This window comes from Dermacentor variabilis, chromosome 4 (assembly GCF_050947875.1).
Source record: "Dermacentor variabilis isolate Ectoservices chromosome 4, ASM5094787v1, whole genome shotgun sequence".
Lineage (NCBI taxonomy): Eukaryota > Metazoa > Arthropoda > Arachnida > Ixodida > Ixodidae > Dermacentor > Dermacentor variabilis.
Window position 1 is genome coordinate 205,262,299 of NC_134571.1, and position 14,807 is coordinate 205,277,105.

Sequence of the window (14,807 nt, forward strand, 5' to 3'; positions counted from 1 at the left end):
CACACGTGGCAACGTTCAACTGATGGCGCCAGAAAAGTTCCACCCTCCTTTAATAATTTATTTAGACCTGACGCCATAGAAACGCCGCAATCGTTCCGATGAAGCTGTGCAGCTGCAGCTTTTCCCGTGGAGAATATATGACTTGTACCAATACCTTAAAAACAATGACTGGTCGTTGGTATAGACAGGTCAGCTGTTGCTGATGAACACGTTAATTTGTCAAAAACAAGAAAAAAAAACACAAATTAAACTATGGGATTTTCCGCGCAATAAGCACGATCTGATGATGAGCCACGTCCTATTGGGTGGCTCTTGCGCCCAATGCACGGCAGGCATCGGGTGCACGTTTCGGCCCCGATCGAAGCGGGGCCGCGGCGGCCGGGACTTGGTTCCGCGCCCTCGTGTTTAGCAGTCGGACGCATAGCCGCTAAGCCCCCACGGCGGGTCCAAAGTTTCCTTACTAAAGCCATGAAGATGGCAGGCGCATACTCATATATGCGAACACGTTCGAAAGGTCGGCATTTCGTCATTGGTTTTCCAAAGAAGTAAAAACAGCCATATAGCCGCCGTGGTTGCCCAGTGGCTAGGGTGTTGGGCTGCTGAGCACGAGGTCGCGGGATCGAATCCCGGGCACGGCGGCCGCAGTTCGGTGGTAGTGAAATGCGACAACTCCCGTGTACTTAAGTTTAGGTGCACGTTAAAGAACCCCAGGTCCTCAAAATTACCGGAGTTCCTCACTACGGCGTGCCTCATAATGAGATCGTGTTTTTGCCGCGTAAAACCACACAATTAAAAAAAAAAACACCTATAACACCGAAAGACCACGCACACATAAAACCGGGACGTACGGGACTACATAAGTGAAAACTTGAATTTAAATGTTGTCTTTGCAAATTTTATGATAACACTAATCCCTACAACCTCAGATTGTGTTGAAGCCAGCATGACACGTAATTCAAAATATTTCTGGGGCTACGCACTGTCCTTACTTTTATAACATGAGCACCGAGCATGTATATCGTGTCGATGAAAATGGCAATGTTGTTTCGAAAGCTGCTTATGCCTTTTCAAAGCATTTCTTTTCTGTATGTGGTATAAAAGATGTTTCGACCTCGAGCGACCTTCCTTCTCTGTCTGGTATGCTGCTCACATTATCAGCCGATGAAGACCTTCTTTTGAATTGTATATAGCGCCTGAAACCTTCCCTTTCTTGTGGCGCTGATATATTACGTCCACACTGCTTAAGAGGTATGGGGACATACTTGGCCTTGTTCTCACAACCACCTTCAATTCATCTTGGGTACTAGGAGCGAACACACACAAGACACAAGGAAGACACAAGGCACAAGCTCTGTCCCGTCTCCTTCCTTGTGTCTTGTGTGTGTTCGCGACTAACACCCAAGATGAATTGTGACCAACTCGCCCAACAAGACGTACTTTTAAGCCACCTTCAATAGTTACCTAAAGTTTAGGACGTTTGGTAGTACTTATTTAATAATTTATTTGTTCAAAGTACCTGAAGAACGTCTTATCGGAGAATAGCAATTATAACATCTCGTGACAAACGAAAAAATATGCACATGTGTGGTATAAAGCAAGGCGACAGTGTAAACACCAGTCAGCATAACACGCGAAAAGCAAGAACATAGGCTAAACTGTGCACGACAAAAATGCTCATTATACTCACAATGCTCGTGGTCAAGCGAGAATGTAGATAGATAGATTAAAACAAGTTGTACGAGGATTAACATAAAATTAAATTCAACAAGGCAAAAGCAAAGTGCTGGAGAACACATCAGAAACAAGCAAATTGGGTATTCGAAGAGTATTGAATAGTTAGAACGCTATTTATGCATGAGATGTTCCTCCAGGCGGTCATGGAATGCTTCGCGATCTGTAATGGAGACGATATCGCAAGAAAAGTTGTTACAAAGTGACACGCTGATGAGTTAAACGCTTGTGTTTTACCGCAGATACGCTTGATGCTAACGTGATTATGGAGCCGTCGAGGCATGCGCAATGGAATTTCCAAGGATAGGACAGATGACCTGATGTGGTTAACGCATCCATGAAGCAAACAAAAAAGGGAAGCGGAACGGCGAATTGCAAGAGCGTGCAGTGAGTTTTCAAGTTTCATTTTCGTAACGCTGGACTTGCGGTCATAATTTCCAGAAATGAACCAGGCATCCCGGTTTTGTACGCGTTCTAAGTTGGTCCTTAAGAAATCTTGGTTGGGGGACCAGATAGAGGACGCGAATTCAAACTGTGGGCGAATTAACGTTAGGTACGCTAACTTGCGAATGTTAGATGGCGATTTACTCAGATTGTGACGAGTGTACCTAAGCGTTTTGGACGCTTCAGCCCAGATATGAGTAATGTGATGGGATCATGAAAGATTGCGAGTTAGGTGAATTCCTAGGTACTTATTGTATGACTGAACACGAGATATGGCAGAGTTGTTAATAAAGTAGGTCAAATTTGAGTTGGATTGTTTGCGACTGAAAGAAATGAGTTTGCATTTGCCCCAAATCAAAACCATTTGCCATTTACTACACCACCTACTTATTACGTTAATGTCATTTTGCAGGATAACGTGATCATCGGGAGAAGCTATTTTTCTGTATGCGATACAAACATCAGCGAATAGTCTTATACTGGAGTACATGTAAGCGCGTAGATAATTAATGTAGATCAAGAAAAGTAAAGGGCCTAGGACGCTGCCCTGAGGGACTCCAGAAGTTACGTCAGTCCGGAAAGAAGCACAGTTATTAATATATGCAAATTGTTGACGAGACGATGGAAAATTTCTAATCTAAGATAAACTAGCAGAGCCTAGTCTGATGGAAGCTAATTTTGAAAATAACCGGCAATGAGCAACGAGGTCGAAAGCTTTGGAAAAATCAAGAAAAATGCTGTCAGTTGGTAAGTTATGGTAAGTTATAGTAGGTAAGTGCAAGTCGGTTGTAAATTCAAGGAATTGCGTATCGCAGGACAGATGTTTTTTAAAGCCATGTTGATTAATGAAAAAGAAATTATTAGACTCCAGGTGGCTGTAGATGTGCGATGCGGTAATATGCTCCAGCAACTTGCAAGACGTACATGTTAAGAAAATAGGGCGGTAGTGATCTGGTACCTTTTTATTTCCGCCTTTGAATACTGGAATTACTTTAGTCACCTTCCAGTGTGGAGGTAAATGGCCGGTCAACAATGATTGCCTAAATACGTAACACAAAAATTTACTAGATAGGGGTAGGGTATTTTTTAATATTCTTGCGTTCAGATTATCTATATTTATTTATTTGGTACATACTGCTAGCCTTAACGAAGGCTTTGGCAGGAAAGGGTACATTCATAAAAGGGAAAATACATCATTTACACAGGGTTCAACGATAATCGTTTACAAGAGGCTTTGGCTTTGGTTTAAAAACAACCTTGTTCATACACACGTACAGCGATATAGACAACGCACATTCTTGGTGACAATATAACACAATGTAAAAATCACATTTCATTACGTAGCAACAAAGATATGGTCAGACAGCTTAAACAAAAAAGAATTGAGGGTCTTACAATCGACAACCTCTTGTTGTAACAGACTGCATTCTCTGATAGCTTGTGGGAAGTATGAATACCTGAATGTGTCATTGTGAAATCCATATTCAGATAATCGTTTATTGTGCTTCGTTCTTGAAATTCTAGCGTTAGAGTGTACTAAGAACTTGTTTTTGTCTTTTTTTAGGGCATTGCTCTTGATAATGAACAGGAATTTTATTCTGAGATATCTAGCACGATCGCTAATTGTTGGGAGTCCGGCTAAGCGTAGAAGTTCAGTTGGGGAATCATGAGGACGGTATTTATTATAAATGAATCTGACTGCTTTTCTTTGTGCACTCTCTAAGTTCGCTATGGCACATGCAGTGTATGGGAACCAGCATATGGCGCCGTATTCTATAACGGAGCGAATGAGTGACGTGTACGCGAGTAGTTTGGTGTTGGGTGAAGCGTATCTGAGGGACTGTTTCAGGGGAGAAAGCGCTGAGAGCGATTTTGTTGCCACGTATGACACACGTTTGTTCCATTTTAGATCGGAAGAAATAATGATACCTAAATGCTTGTATTCTTTAACCCTTTGTAGTTTTCTTTGCTGAATTTGGTATGGAAAGGTTAGTGGTGCCTTCTTTCTCGTGACTGTCATGCGGACCGTTTTTTCTGCATTTAGCGTCACCTGCCAGTCCTGACACTATTTCGCTATCTTTTTAAGTGCGTCATTCAAAACAACATGATCATCCTTGGTCTGTATTGCTTTATAAATAATGCAGTCATCTGCGAACATGCGTACCGTTGCGTCAATGCCATTTGCTATGTCGTTGATGAAAAGAAGGAAGAGAATGGGAGCTAGAACTGTGCCCTGCGGCACACCGGCTAGACCTTCAACGTGGATTGAGAATTGCCCTTCGAAATGAACGAATTGTTGACGTCGCGACAAATATGCATTTAACCATTTTGTAAGAGTAGCGTGTCACAGAATTCATTGCAGCTAATAGATTACTTTTGGATGCGATACCGGATCAAAGGTTTTTGATAGGTATTGAAAAATTATGTCTACCTCTCCTCGCTTATCGATTGTTAATGCTAGGTCATGAATAGTTTCTAATATTTGAGTTGTTGTAGACAAACCACTCCTAAATCCATGTTGGTTAGGGTTAATTAGAGAATGACTTTCAACAAAAGTTACGATGTGTTTTAATATTAAATGCTCAAACATTTTCCCCGCTGTACAAGTGAGTGAAATAGGACGGAACTTTAAATGATTTGTAGCATCATCTGATTTATGTATCGAAATAATTTTAGCAATTTTCCATTCTTGAGGAACTTCAAAAGTTTGCACGGATTTTGTAAAAATTAGCTATAAGTATTTGGAACCATTCAGCGTACTTTTTGAGAAGAGTATTTGGAATGTTATCTGGGCCGCTGGATGTTTTGACATCAAGATTAAGTAATAAAGAATGCCCGCTTTCGTTATATTTAGCTCACATGGTGCCTCACCTATGTCACTTGTCTGTGCGACCTTGTTTGGGATAGTGTTATTGTCAACTGTGAAAACTGATTGGAAAAATTGATTAAATTGGATAGGCTTGGTTAAGGGTTCTGTTGGCAATAAGCTGCTATTCTTCGGAACCCTAGATTTGAGATAGTGCCAAAATTTATGAGGGGATTTTGAATGAAGTTATTTAAGGTTTCATCTAAGTACTTTTGTTTAGCCGTTTTCGCTGCTATCTTCAATGCGTGAGAAAGTTCGCTAATCGCTAATCGCTAAGTTCGCTAATCTGTACCGCCAGACCTAGATAGTTTGAGGTCTTTTATGAGACATGCAATGCCTTCAGCCGTGACCGTTATGGGTTCCATATAAGGATAATCTAGTTTCAGAATTTCTGGGGCACAGTTAGACGATCTTCCTTAGCAAATACTGATGAAAAAGACTTCTTAAACTCAGATGGGCACTGCGCTTCCGTTAAGGGAATGTTGTGACTGAAAAGACAAATTTGTTGCGATGCATTATCAGGCGATATGGTTTTCAAGATATTTCTTGGATTTGAGTGTAAAAGGGAGGGAAGGCCACACAAGTAGCATACTTCTATTTAGCTGTGCATGTAGCTAAATATTATTCCTTCAGGCATACATAGCACTTTTTCCAGGAAGATGGGTGAACCTTGGGAGCTGTATAAAACCGTTTCTTTTTGTTTCGTAGTCTGCGCAGTGACGAGTTGAACCAAGGATTTTTGTTAGCATGTGAAATGGCACACAATGGCACACAGGCTGCCCGCTCGGAAAGATAAGATACCCGTCATAATCGTGCGCTTCACAAGGCAGGCGATCAGGGAATCGTGGTTGAGTAAGAACCACCTAAAAGACAGTAAGCCAAACATCTTCATCCAAGAAAACTTAACCAGACACAACCGAGAACTGCGTCTGGCAACAAAAAAAAAAAAACGGGCGAAAGAGGCCAAGTTCAAGTATGTATGGTATACCCATGAGAAGGTTCTTGTGCGAATGACGGATGCGGCAAACGCAATCCATATTAAATGCCTCGAGGGCCTTCATCGCCTTCAGCGGAAATGAAGTGTGTACTGAGTGCTATACTTAAGGGAAGAGGGCAAAGATGTATGAGCACACCTTTTACTCACCAGATGACCTGAACATTATTTTCTTTTAGCTTTTCTATTATTATGTTCAGCAAAACATGGAGCACGAACGAGAGTGACGCTTTCAGAATGAAAGGCTACATCATCCGCCCTTGTGGTCGCGGAGGTGGCACTGCAATTCTCACTTTGGAACAAATGGACTGTGAACTGCTTGATTCATTTAGCATAGTGACTCCAGACTATGAAGTGCTAACTTTAATTGCAGATAAGGAAATATATTCGGTCTGTCATCGGCCGCCAAATGGGCATATTTCAACATTTTTGATTTTCATGAAGGCTTTCTTTTATTTGTTGTAGAAAACAAGTATAAGATGATCGCCGCAGGTGATTATAATATTGATATGGGTGTTAACACACTTACTAGTACAAATTTTTACAACCTTCTCTTGTCATATGGATTTGACAACGTTATTAAAGAACCAACCAGAATAACAACTGAATGTGAGTCAGTACTAGATATTTTCATAACAAACCTTTCATCGCAAGATATAATAGCTGGTGCCCTATCATGTTCCATTAGTGATCATCTTCCCGTGTTCCTTTGTTTACAAGTTGCCCGCACTCTAAACTGTTCGTCTGCTGACAGCCTTTACCAGCCAGTAACCGATACGGCTCTTAACGCGTTTAGGAATGAGCTGCTTCAAATAGACTGGCGTGAAGTCCTGAATATACATGATGCTAACAATGACTACAATGTTTTTTAGATACCTTCAAAAGATTGTACAATGCGCATTTTCCTGTTAAGAGACGTAAAAAGAGTAGCAAAATTCGAAAGCCATGGGTCCCACATGAACTGTACCAACAAATGAGAGCAAAAGATAAGCTCCACAGACAGTTCTTAAACACCCGCAATCCTGATGATTTGGCCGTCTTTAAACGGTATCGGAACCAACTAACGAAACAACTGCGTACTGCACGTAAAGAGTACTTCTCACGTTTTTTGGACGACAAAAATGTGCCGAGTGAGTTGCTCTGGGACAAATTAAACACGCTATTGCGTCGCGATAATCAACGTACCTGCATTTCTAAACTAACGATTGATGGCAAAGTTTTCCACGAGGCGGAACTGGCTGATGCTTTCAGTATTTTTTTACAAATATTACTACGCCAGGAAGCCCCTCAAATGCATGTCAATATATCAGCACGCGGAATGAAAAATCAATATTTCTACAGCCAGTGAATGTACAGGAAGTAATTTCAACAATAAAAAATTTAAAGAACAGCAGCAGTAGAGATATCGACGAAATTCAAGTAAAACCAGTAAAGTATGTCGCAGATGTTATTGCACCAGTTCTAACGCATATTTTTAATAAATGTTTGACGACATCGACATTTCCAGTGCAAATGCAAACCGCAAAAGTAGTAGTGCTTTTTAAAATGGGAAGCCGAAATGAATTGGGCAATTACCGTCCGGTGCCTATCTTACCTATACTTTCTAAGCCCCTTGAAAAAATAATACGCTGTAGGCTTGTAAATTTTGTTCATCACTGCGAAATAATAACAAAACACCAGTTTGGGTTTAGGAAGAATATGTCTACAGAATTAGATCTGCTTCACCAGAAAGAGTATATTTTAACTCAGTTGGAACGCAAGGCAATAGTACTCAGCCTATTTGTCGATTTTTCCAAGGCATTCGACCTGGTGAATCATGATGTTCTGCTGCAGAAGCTGGACTTTTACGGTATACGAGGGTGTGGATTACAGTTATTGCAATCATATTTATGTCATCGATGTCAAGTAGTCCAAATAAACAACACGCGATCACGAGTGCTGCCACTGCCTTGCGGTGTTCCACAAGGCAGCGTATTGGGCCCCTTGTTATTTAACCTATATATAAATGACATTGTTAACATTAATCAGCACGCCGAATTTATTATATATGCAGATAATACCAGCATATTTTTTTTCTGGTAATAACATCGATAAACTTATCACTGATTGCAATGATACCATAGTCAAACTGCAGCAATGGTCCTTATCCAATTACATGAAGATTAACGAAAATAAAACAAAAGCAGTTGTCTTCCGGACGAAAAATAAGCCTGTTCCTCCTCATGCCAATATTCTTTTGAACTATCATTCTGCTGACATTGTTGACCAGTTTAAATGTCTAGGTGTTATATTCACTGCCAATCTGTCCTGGCAATCGCATGTGAATTTTGTATTAGCCAAACTTGCTCGAATAACCGGTGTAGTCGGTCGTCCCCGGTACATGCTTTCTACTAAAACAAAAATATTGGTCTATAATTCTCTTTTCTATGCACAGGTCAACTATTGCCAACTTGTCTGGGGCACAACTACTTTCTCTAACACACAAAAAAAATATTCCATATGCAAAAGCGGTATCTACGCCACGTGTACAATGCTCGTTATAATGCAACCACTGCAGAATTCTTTCACAGGGCACATGTTATTACAGCTCACAAGCTATACCGCTACCGTTTGAGTGCTCGGTTTAAGTATGAAGTGAAAAAAATATTCATAGCCTCGATGCCTTGGCACATTATAAAGAAATGAGAAATGTTATACTACTAGACGTGGAGTAAACTGGAAGGTTGCTGTACCACGCTTGAATTCTGGTATGGAGCGTTTGTGTTTTTCTCTGCCATCTCTTTTAAGCTATGATCAGTCACTGAATTTTGATTTATTTAGTTGTTCCACTGTTACACTTAGAGACCTGTTTGCTCAGTGACTAACGTGAGTTCATCTATTCTGGTGTTTGTTTTATCTAGCTCAAAACTTTTTCTTTTCTTCTGCATTTATCAAGTGTCTTGATATGCTTATCGCTCGTTCATTCTTTTGTGTTGACTGCGTTTGATTGATCTGGCTCAGGACTTTTTCTTTTATTTTGCTTTGATCAAGTGCCTTGATTTGTTTATCGCTTGTTTATGCTCTGGTGCTGCCTAGACGCTGCCTTATACATGGGTCTGCGGACTCGTCAAGCCACCAAGTGGCAGCTTTTTTTTCCGTAGCCTCTCTATCTGTAGCACCTGATGGAAAATAAAGATTTGATTTGATTTGATTTGAAATGGAATATAAGAGGCACATACTTGTCAACTAAATCTAACATCTCATTCTTGAAAGCCAGCCAGTTTTCATCCACAGAGTGTTGCTGAAAAGCTGGTATAAAAGACGGATAGAAAAACACCTACAATTCCTTTTTAATGCTGTTGCAATTTGCTTTATTGCAGTTACGAATGAATTGATTAGCTATAGATCATATGTTTCGTACCGGTTTGAGGATAGTAAGTTGAAGTAGTCTGTGGTCACTAAAACCATCGCAGTATTCAGTTGGGTATACCGTATCAGGAACTGTGGTTAGCGTTCAATCTAAAATGTTATTGCCACGTGTAGGGTCATTTACCAGATGTGTAAAGTTAAAATCCAACAAAAGGTTAACGAAATGTGTTGAAGTATAGTAGGACGACGAAAAAAGTGACCAGTCAATATTAGGAAAATTAAGATCTCCGGAAAGATAAACGGCATCCGCAGGACAGCTCTTGATTGCGGCGGAGATACTGCTTCGCAAGTCCTCTAGGAACAAATGACTAGCGTCAGATGGACGATAACAAACGCCTCTTAGCAGGTTAACAGCGCGAGCCTTGCACGTAGCCCATATTATTTCTAGGTTAGAATTTGTGTCAATACTAAATGATCGGACTGCTTTCATAATGGCCAGCAGTGCCCATCCGCCCCTCCTTTGTGTACGATTATACCGATAAATGATATAGGCCTTATCGATTAGTAATTCATTGTCCTCGATGCAGCCAAGGCTCTGTTTCACTTTAATTTTATTTACATGACACTGCAGACCTTTGCTAAAAGCAAGAAGGGCAAATTCAAAGAAGGAATACAATGCAGTGTACAAGCAGCAATGTGCATATATGTTAAGATGGATGCATGTAGATATAAAACACTTTCAAATACATATACAGATCTGGCAACACCAAAAGGATCACAATGCAAGTGGCAAAAAATTCTCCGGTAGAGGTTAAAAAATATCATTAATGGTCGTTTTAAAGTTTCCACACGTGAAAAGTTCTTCAGATAGTGAATTACAGTCAGTTATTGTTTTCGAAAAACTAAGAACTTGTGGGAATTCGTTTTTGCGAAATGAGGAGTTCAGCTATAATTGTTTGTGTGTGTCGTGTTTTGCGGGTTAAAGCCGGCACGACATATGGCGTGGCCGGGATGTCGAGCTTTCCATGTAACAAGGAGTGCAAAAATTCTATCCTCGCTGTTTTTCTCCTGGTACAGATAAGTTTTATTTTATTAGTTTTATGAGGAGAAATGGCGAGTCAGATTTCCTGTATTTGTTGTAGATGAATCGCACAGCGCACCTTTGAAGCTTCTCAACCTGTGCAATGTCTTCTTTCGTGTGAGGATCCCCAACCACGGCGGCATGCTCAAGTTTTGGCCTAACAATAGATTAATAAGGTAATTTCTGCACACTGGCAGGTGCTTCCTTTAACTTGTGTCTTAAAAACCCGAGCTTTTTTCATAGCAGATGAGGTTATAAAGCAAACGTGAGCACTCCAAGTAAGCAGGTTGTTAATGATTACGCCTAAGTATTTTGTGACCTCAGTCACAGATGCACTGTTGAGGGTGTAGTTAAACGTAAGAGGCATCTTCTTCCTAGTCATAGTCATAAATACTGTTTTTTCAAAGTTCAGTGTGATATCCCCCATTTGTCCCACCAAGACAAAACATCGTTCAAAGCAGTACTCAGCAGATTTTGATCTAAAACAGAACGTATTTCTTTAAGCAACATGGAGTCATCGACAAGAAGGTTAATTTTGATGTTTTAATCAATAAAGGAGGCCAATTGATTTATATAGACCAAAAACAACACAGGTCCAAGCGCACTTCCCTGGGGCACACCTCATGTGACCTCAATTGAAGGGGAACAAACACCGTCAGTTTTCACATAATGTGTTATATGTTTTAAGTGAGCAGCAATATATTTTATGAGTGGTGCGGGTACTCCAATTATTTTAAGCTTCAGAAGTAGTCTATCGTGAGGAACCTTGTCGAATGCCTTACTGAAATCGAAATACGTTAACTTGTCCGGAATTATCCAATATGGAACTAAGGGTACGAACAGCTTTGTTAATTGAGTAACGGCTGGAAATCACTTTCTTAAGCCATTCTGACATGGACTGAGCACGGAACTTGTATTTAGAATCTGCAATATATGATTTGCGACGATGCGTTCGATGATTTTACAGGAGGAACAGATTAAGGAGACAGGACGGTAATTCCTTACCAAAAGGCGGTCTCCGGTCTTGTGAATAGGCCCAATTCAGGCTGTAAGCTAGTCGGGGGGTAATGAAGCTGACAATAGTGACTCAGGAAAGATTTCGGTTAGGAACTGGGCTAAGGATTCTGCATAACACTTTAAGAAAGCATTAGGTATACCATCAGGACCAGTAAACCCTTTGGATCGAGTCTAAGAAGCATCTCCACAATGCCCTCATGAGAAATTAAATAACGGGTTCGCATGAGGAATCACAATAATTGTTGTCATTATTAACATCATAATCGCCACTGGAAAACACAGAATGAAAGTAGGAGTTTAAGCACGCTGCCATTTCTTCTGGACATGTGATGACATTGTCAATTACAACTATCTGTTTAATAGGCTGACTGGAATCCTGGATATGATTCCAAAATTTACTTGGATTGTTCTGTATAAACTATGGGAGGGTCTCAGTAAAATAACGCTGCCTCGCCGAAGGGATACTTGCGGACAATTGAACCGTCAATGTTTCTAAGAAACTAGTACCTCGGGACTTAGCGCTTTTTAGACGCTTTATTTTTCTTTTCACGGGGATAATGTCCTGGCTAATCCACAGATTTATCTTCGTCGTGCATATCTTTTGATCTGGAATAAGGTTAATAATGCAAAAATGGCAGTGCTCCTTGAAAGTTGCCCATAATTCTAGCACATTCCCAGCTGATAAATTTTCGAATGCTACATTTAAGTAATTCAGTACCGACTCGTCTCTTGCTTTTGAGTAGTCCTTTATGATCTAATGTATTACTGTGTTAGGTCGATTGCCTTTCAATAGAGCGAAGGATACTACTACTATCTTATGGTCAGATATGCCTTCGTATACTGTGGTTGAGGTGTCCATAAGTGCTGTTGTTAATAAACGCAAGGTCAAGCATAGAGCTAGCAGATCCACCTACTCTAGTTGGCTCCAGGACGAGTTGCTTTAGGTTATGAGCAAACATAATATCACAACTAACAATGGAGTCATGCATTGATACGAAATTTTCATTGCACTGATCAATGCTAGGAGCACTGAAGTCGCCGGCAGGAATTATGTTCTTCCTGCCTAACGACGAAAGATGATGCTGAAGCCTACGCAGGGATTCATTTTAAGATTTTGGTCCTCTGTATAATTCGCATAGTATGAATATGTGGTCATGACACGTTATCTCTAGAAAGACACTTTAATGGTTATCAATTTGTTGCAGGAGTGCGGCCTTAATGTTCTGTTTCAATAATACTGTGGCACCACCTACGCGGTCCCTGGTCACGCCTGAAAACAGAGCACTATGGAGGAAAGACGCAGCGATTACTTATATCAGGGTGTAGCCAAGTCTCCGTTATGATGGCTACGTGCGGATTGTGGGTAAGTAAAGTTATTCCAAGTGATTCCGCTTTATTAACTATGCTCTGCACATTTTTGTTTAAAAAAAGAAGTGTGAAGGATTCGGGCTTCTGGAGGCGGTGCGTCAATTCAGGGTTCGAGCATCTGCATCATGATGTGAAGAAGAACCCGCTCATTTGTAGCGCCAATACATATGTCTCTTGGTTAACTGTCTGCTTGTCATTTATGACCTTTACTTCGAGTTTATTTTTCCTCTCTGCTTTAGATGATTCCGAAAGTAACTTAAGCTTGCTTAAGGTTTCTTTCGAATAGTCATTCGTGATAAAATAATCGGTCCCCTTTAGTTTTATTACACTGGAAAATACGTTTTTGTTTTTGTTTTTGTTTTTGCATAGTCCTGTAAGCAAGGGACAACTGGACGTTCCTTATCACTCGTTTTGCTGAGCCTGCAAATTGGAGCCACCGAGGAGTTTGCACACCTAAAATTTTCTGAAATATATCGATGTGCACCTTACTCTGAGCTTTTTTCATTTTGTTTTTTATCTTCAGGAATTCCATGGATAATCAGATTCAGACGATTGCTGCAGTCTTCGATATCAGTAACCTTCCACTGTTGTACGTTAAAGAACTGGTGAATAGATTTCACGTGCTGTTCGATTTCCGTTATCCTGTCAATGCTGATTGTAAAATCGACAACACTTAGATCTACTCGTTCGAGTGTAGCGGCCAGAGTGTTAAGGGTTCGCCCAGTTTTCCTTGAAAAGCTTTCAAATCAGAAATATCTTTTTGCATTTAGCTCTGCGTTTCGATAAATTAAACGAACATGTTTTGAACAATGGGCGCCAGATTGCTTTCCACGTTACCACGTTAGAGAAGTTTCTATACGTGAACACACTCATACGTCATTTCAAGGCAACGCGTTGGGCACAGTCGGACCAATAACATAGGATCGTCACTAAGGCAAGAACAGCAATAAACTTGAATAAACAAGAGTGGGGGCATGTACAGTGTCAAGTCTTGGTGCAGCTCACCGTGCCCAGTGAAGGCAAAGGAGTGAAGGTCTTCCTTTATAGCTGCAGAAGACGGGGACGTCCCACCCCAACCGACGTGGCAGGCAGGGGACAGCTGAGTCTCGGTGCGTCATGTGCACGGGCGGGGGCGGTAGTGTTTAGCGGTGACCAGTGGTATCTGCTGCACGTGTTCAAGCTTATGCCGGCTGAACCGAAGAACAAATGCTGAATAAACAAGGGTGAAAGCATGTTCAGTGTCAAGTCCTGGTGTTGCCCGCTATGACCGGTGAGGGCAAGGGACGTCTGATCGGCGGTCATCAAGGAATCACTAGACCTGATCATACTTATGCAGAAGCCTTCTTATGTTAGCGAATGATACTGATAATGACAGAGTGATGGCAGGTATGGAAGGTTGTTTGCAAACGCACGTGTTCCCCGTTCGGCCTAGCTTCCGTGTAGATAAAACAGCCTAGTAATTTGAGAAGTCAGAAACTTATGACGCTCTATCAATTCGGGGCTTATCGGCGGATAACTCGAAATGACATTATGCTTTTTAACTGATTGGCGATGACAAACATTAGAGACAGTCGTGGTCCTTTCGCTAGATGCGAGTGGAGCATTGCCCGCCCCCAGTGCCACCCTTTCACTTAAGCGCCTAATTTCACACTCAGTTGCTTCCTGCTTTTCTTTCACGCCCTGAAGTTCACGTACTATAGCGCACTGTCCCTCTTCTATCCTGCGCACTGTCCCCAGAACGGGGGGAAGTGGACGCTACAGATCGTCACTGCAGGGCTCTGGAATCTTTTCAACGTACCCGGGAATGTAAAGTAAGAGGTCAAACAAACTACGGCGCAACAGAGACGGAATCAGCAATACTCTCCCAGTAGCTTCAAAAAACTTTGAAGGTAGCGTGGGCAGTGCCCGTACACGAATCGGGGGCTAGAAGTGCTGTTACCAACTACCGGCCTATAGAT

General features: G+C 41.2%; 1 protein-coding gene across 1 annotated transcript in view; it reads left to right on the top strand.

The window, feature by feature from the left end:
• LOC142578506 (uncharacterized) overlaps window positions 1–14,807 on the top strand; it is a 78,439-nt gene that overhangs the window by 17,147 nt on the left and 46,485 nt on the right. Inside the window, exons 4-5 of the mRNA XM_075687885.1 lie at window positions 1,974–2,118; window positions 12,687–12,844. The gene's annotated coding sequence lies outside the window, so the exon portion shown is untranslated. The remainder of the gene's footprint in view (window positions 1–1,973; window positions 2,119–12,686; window positions 12,845–14,807) is intronic.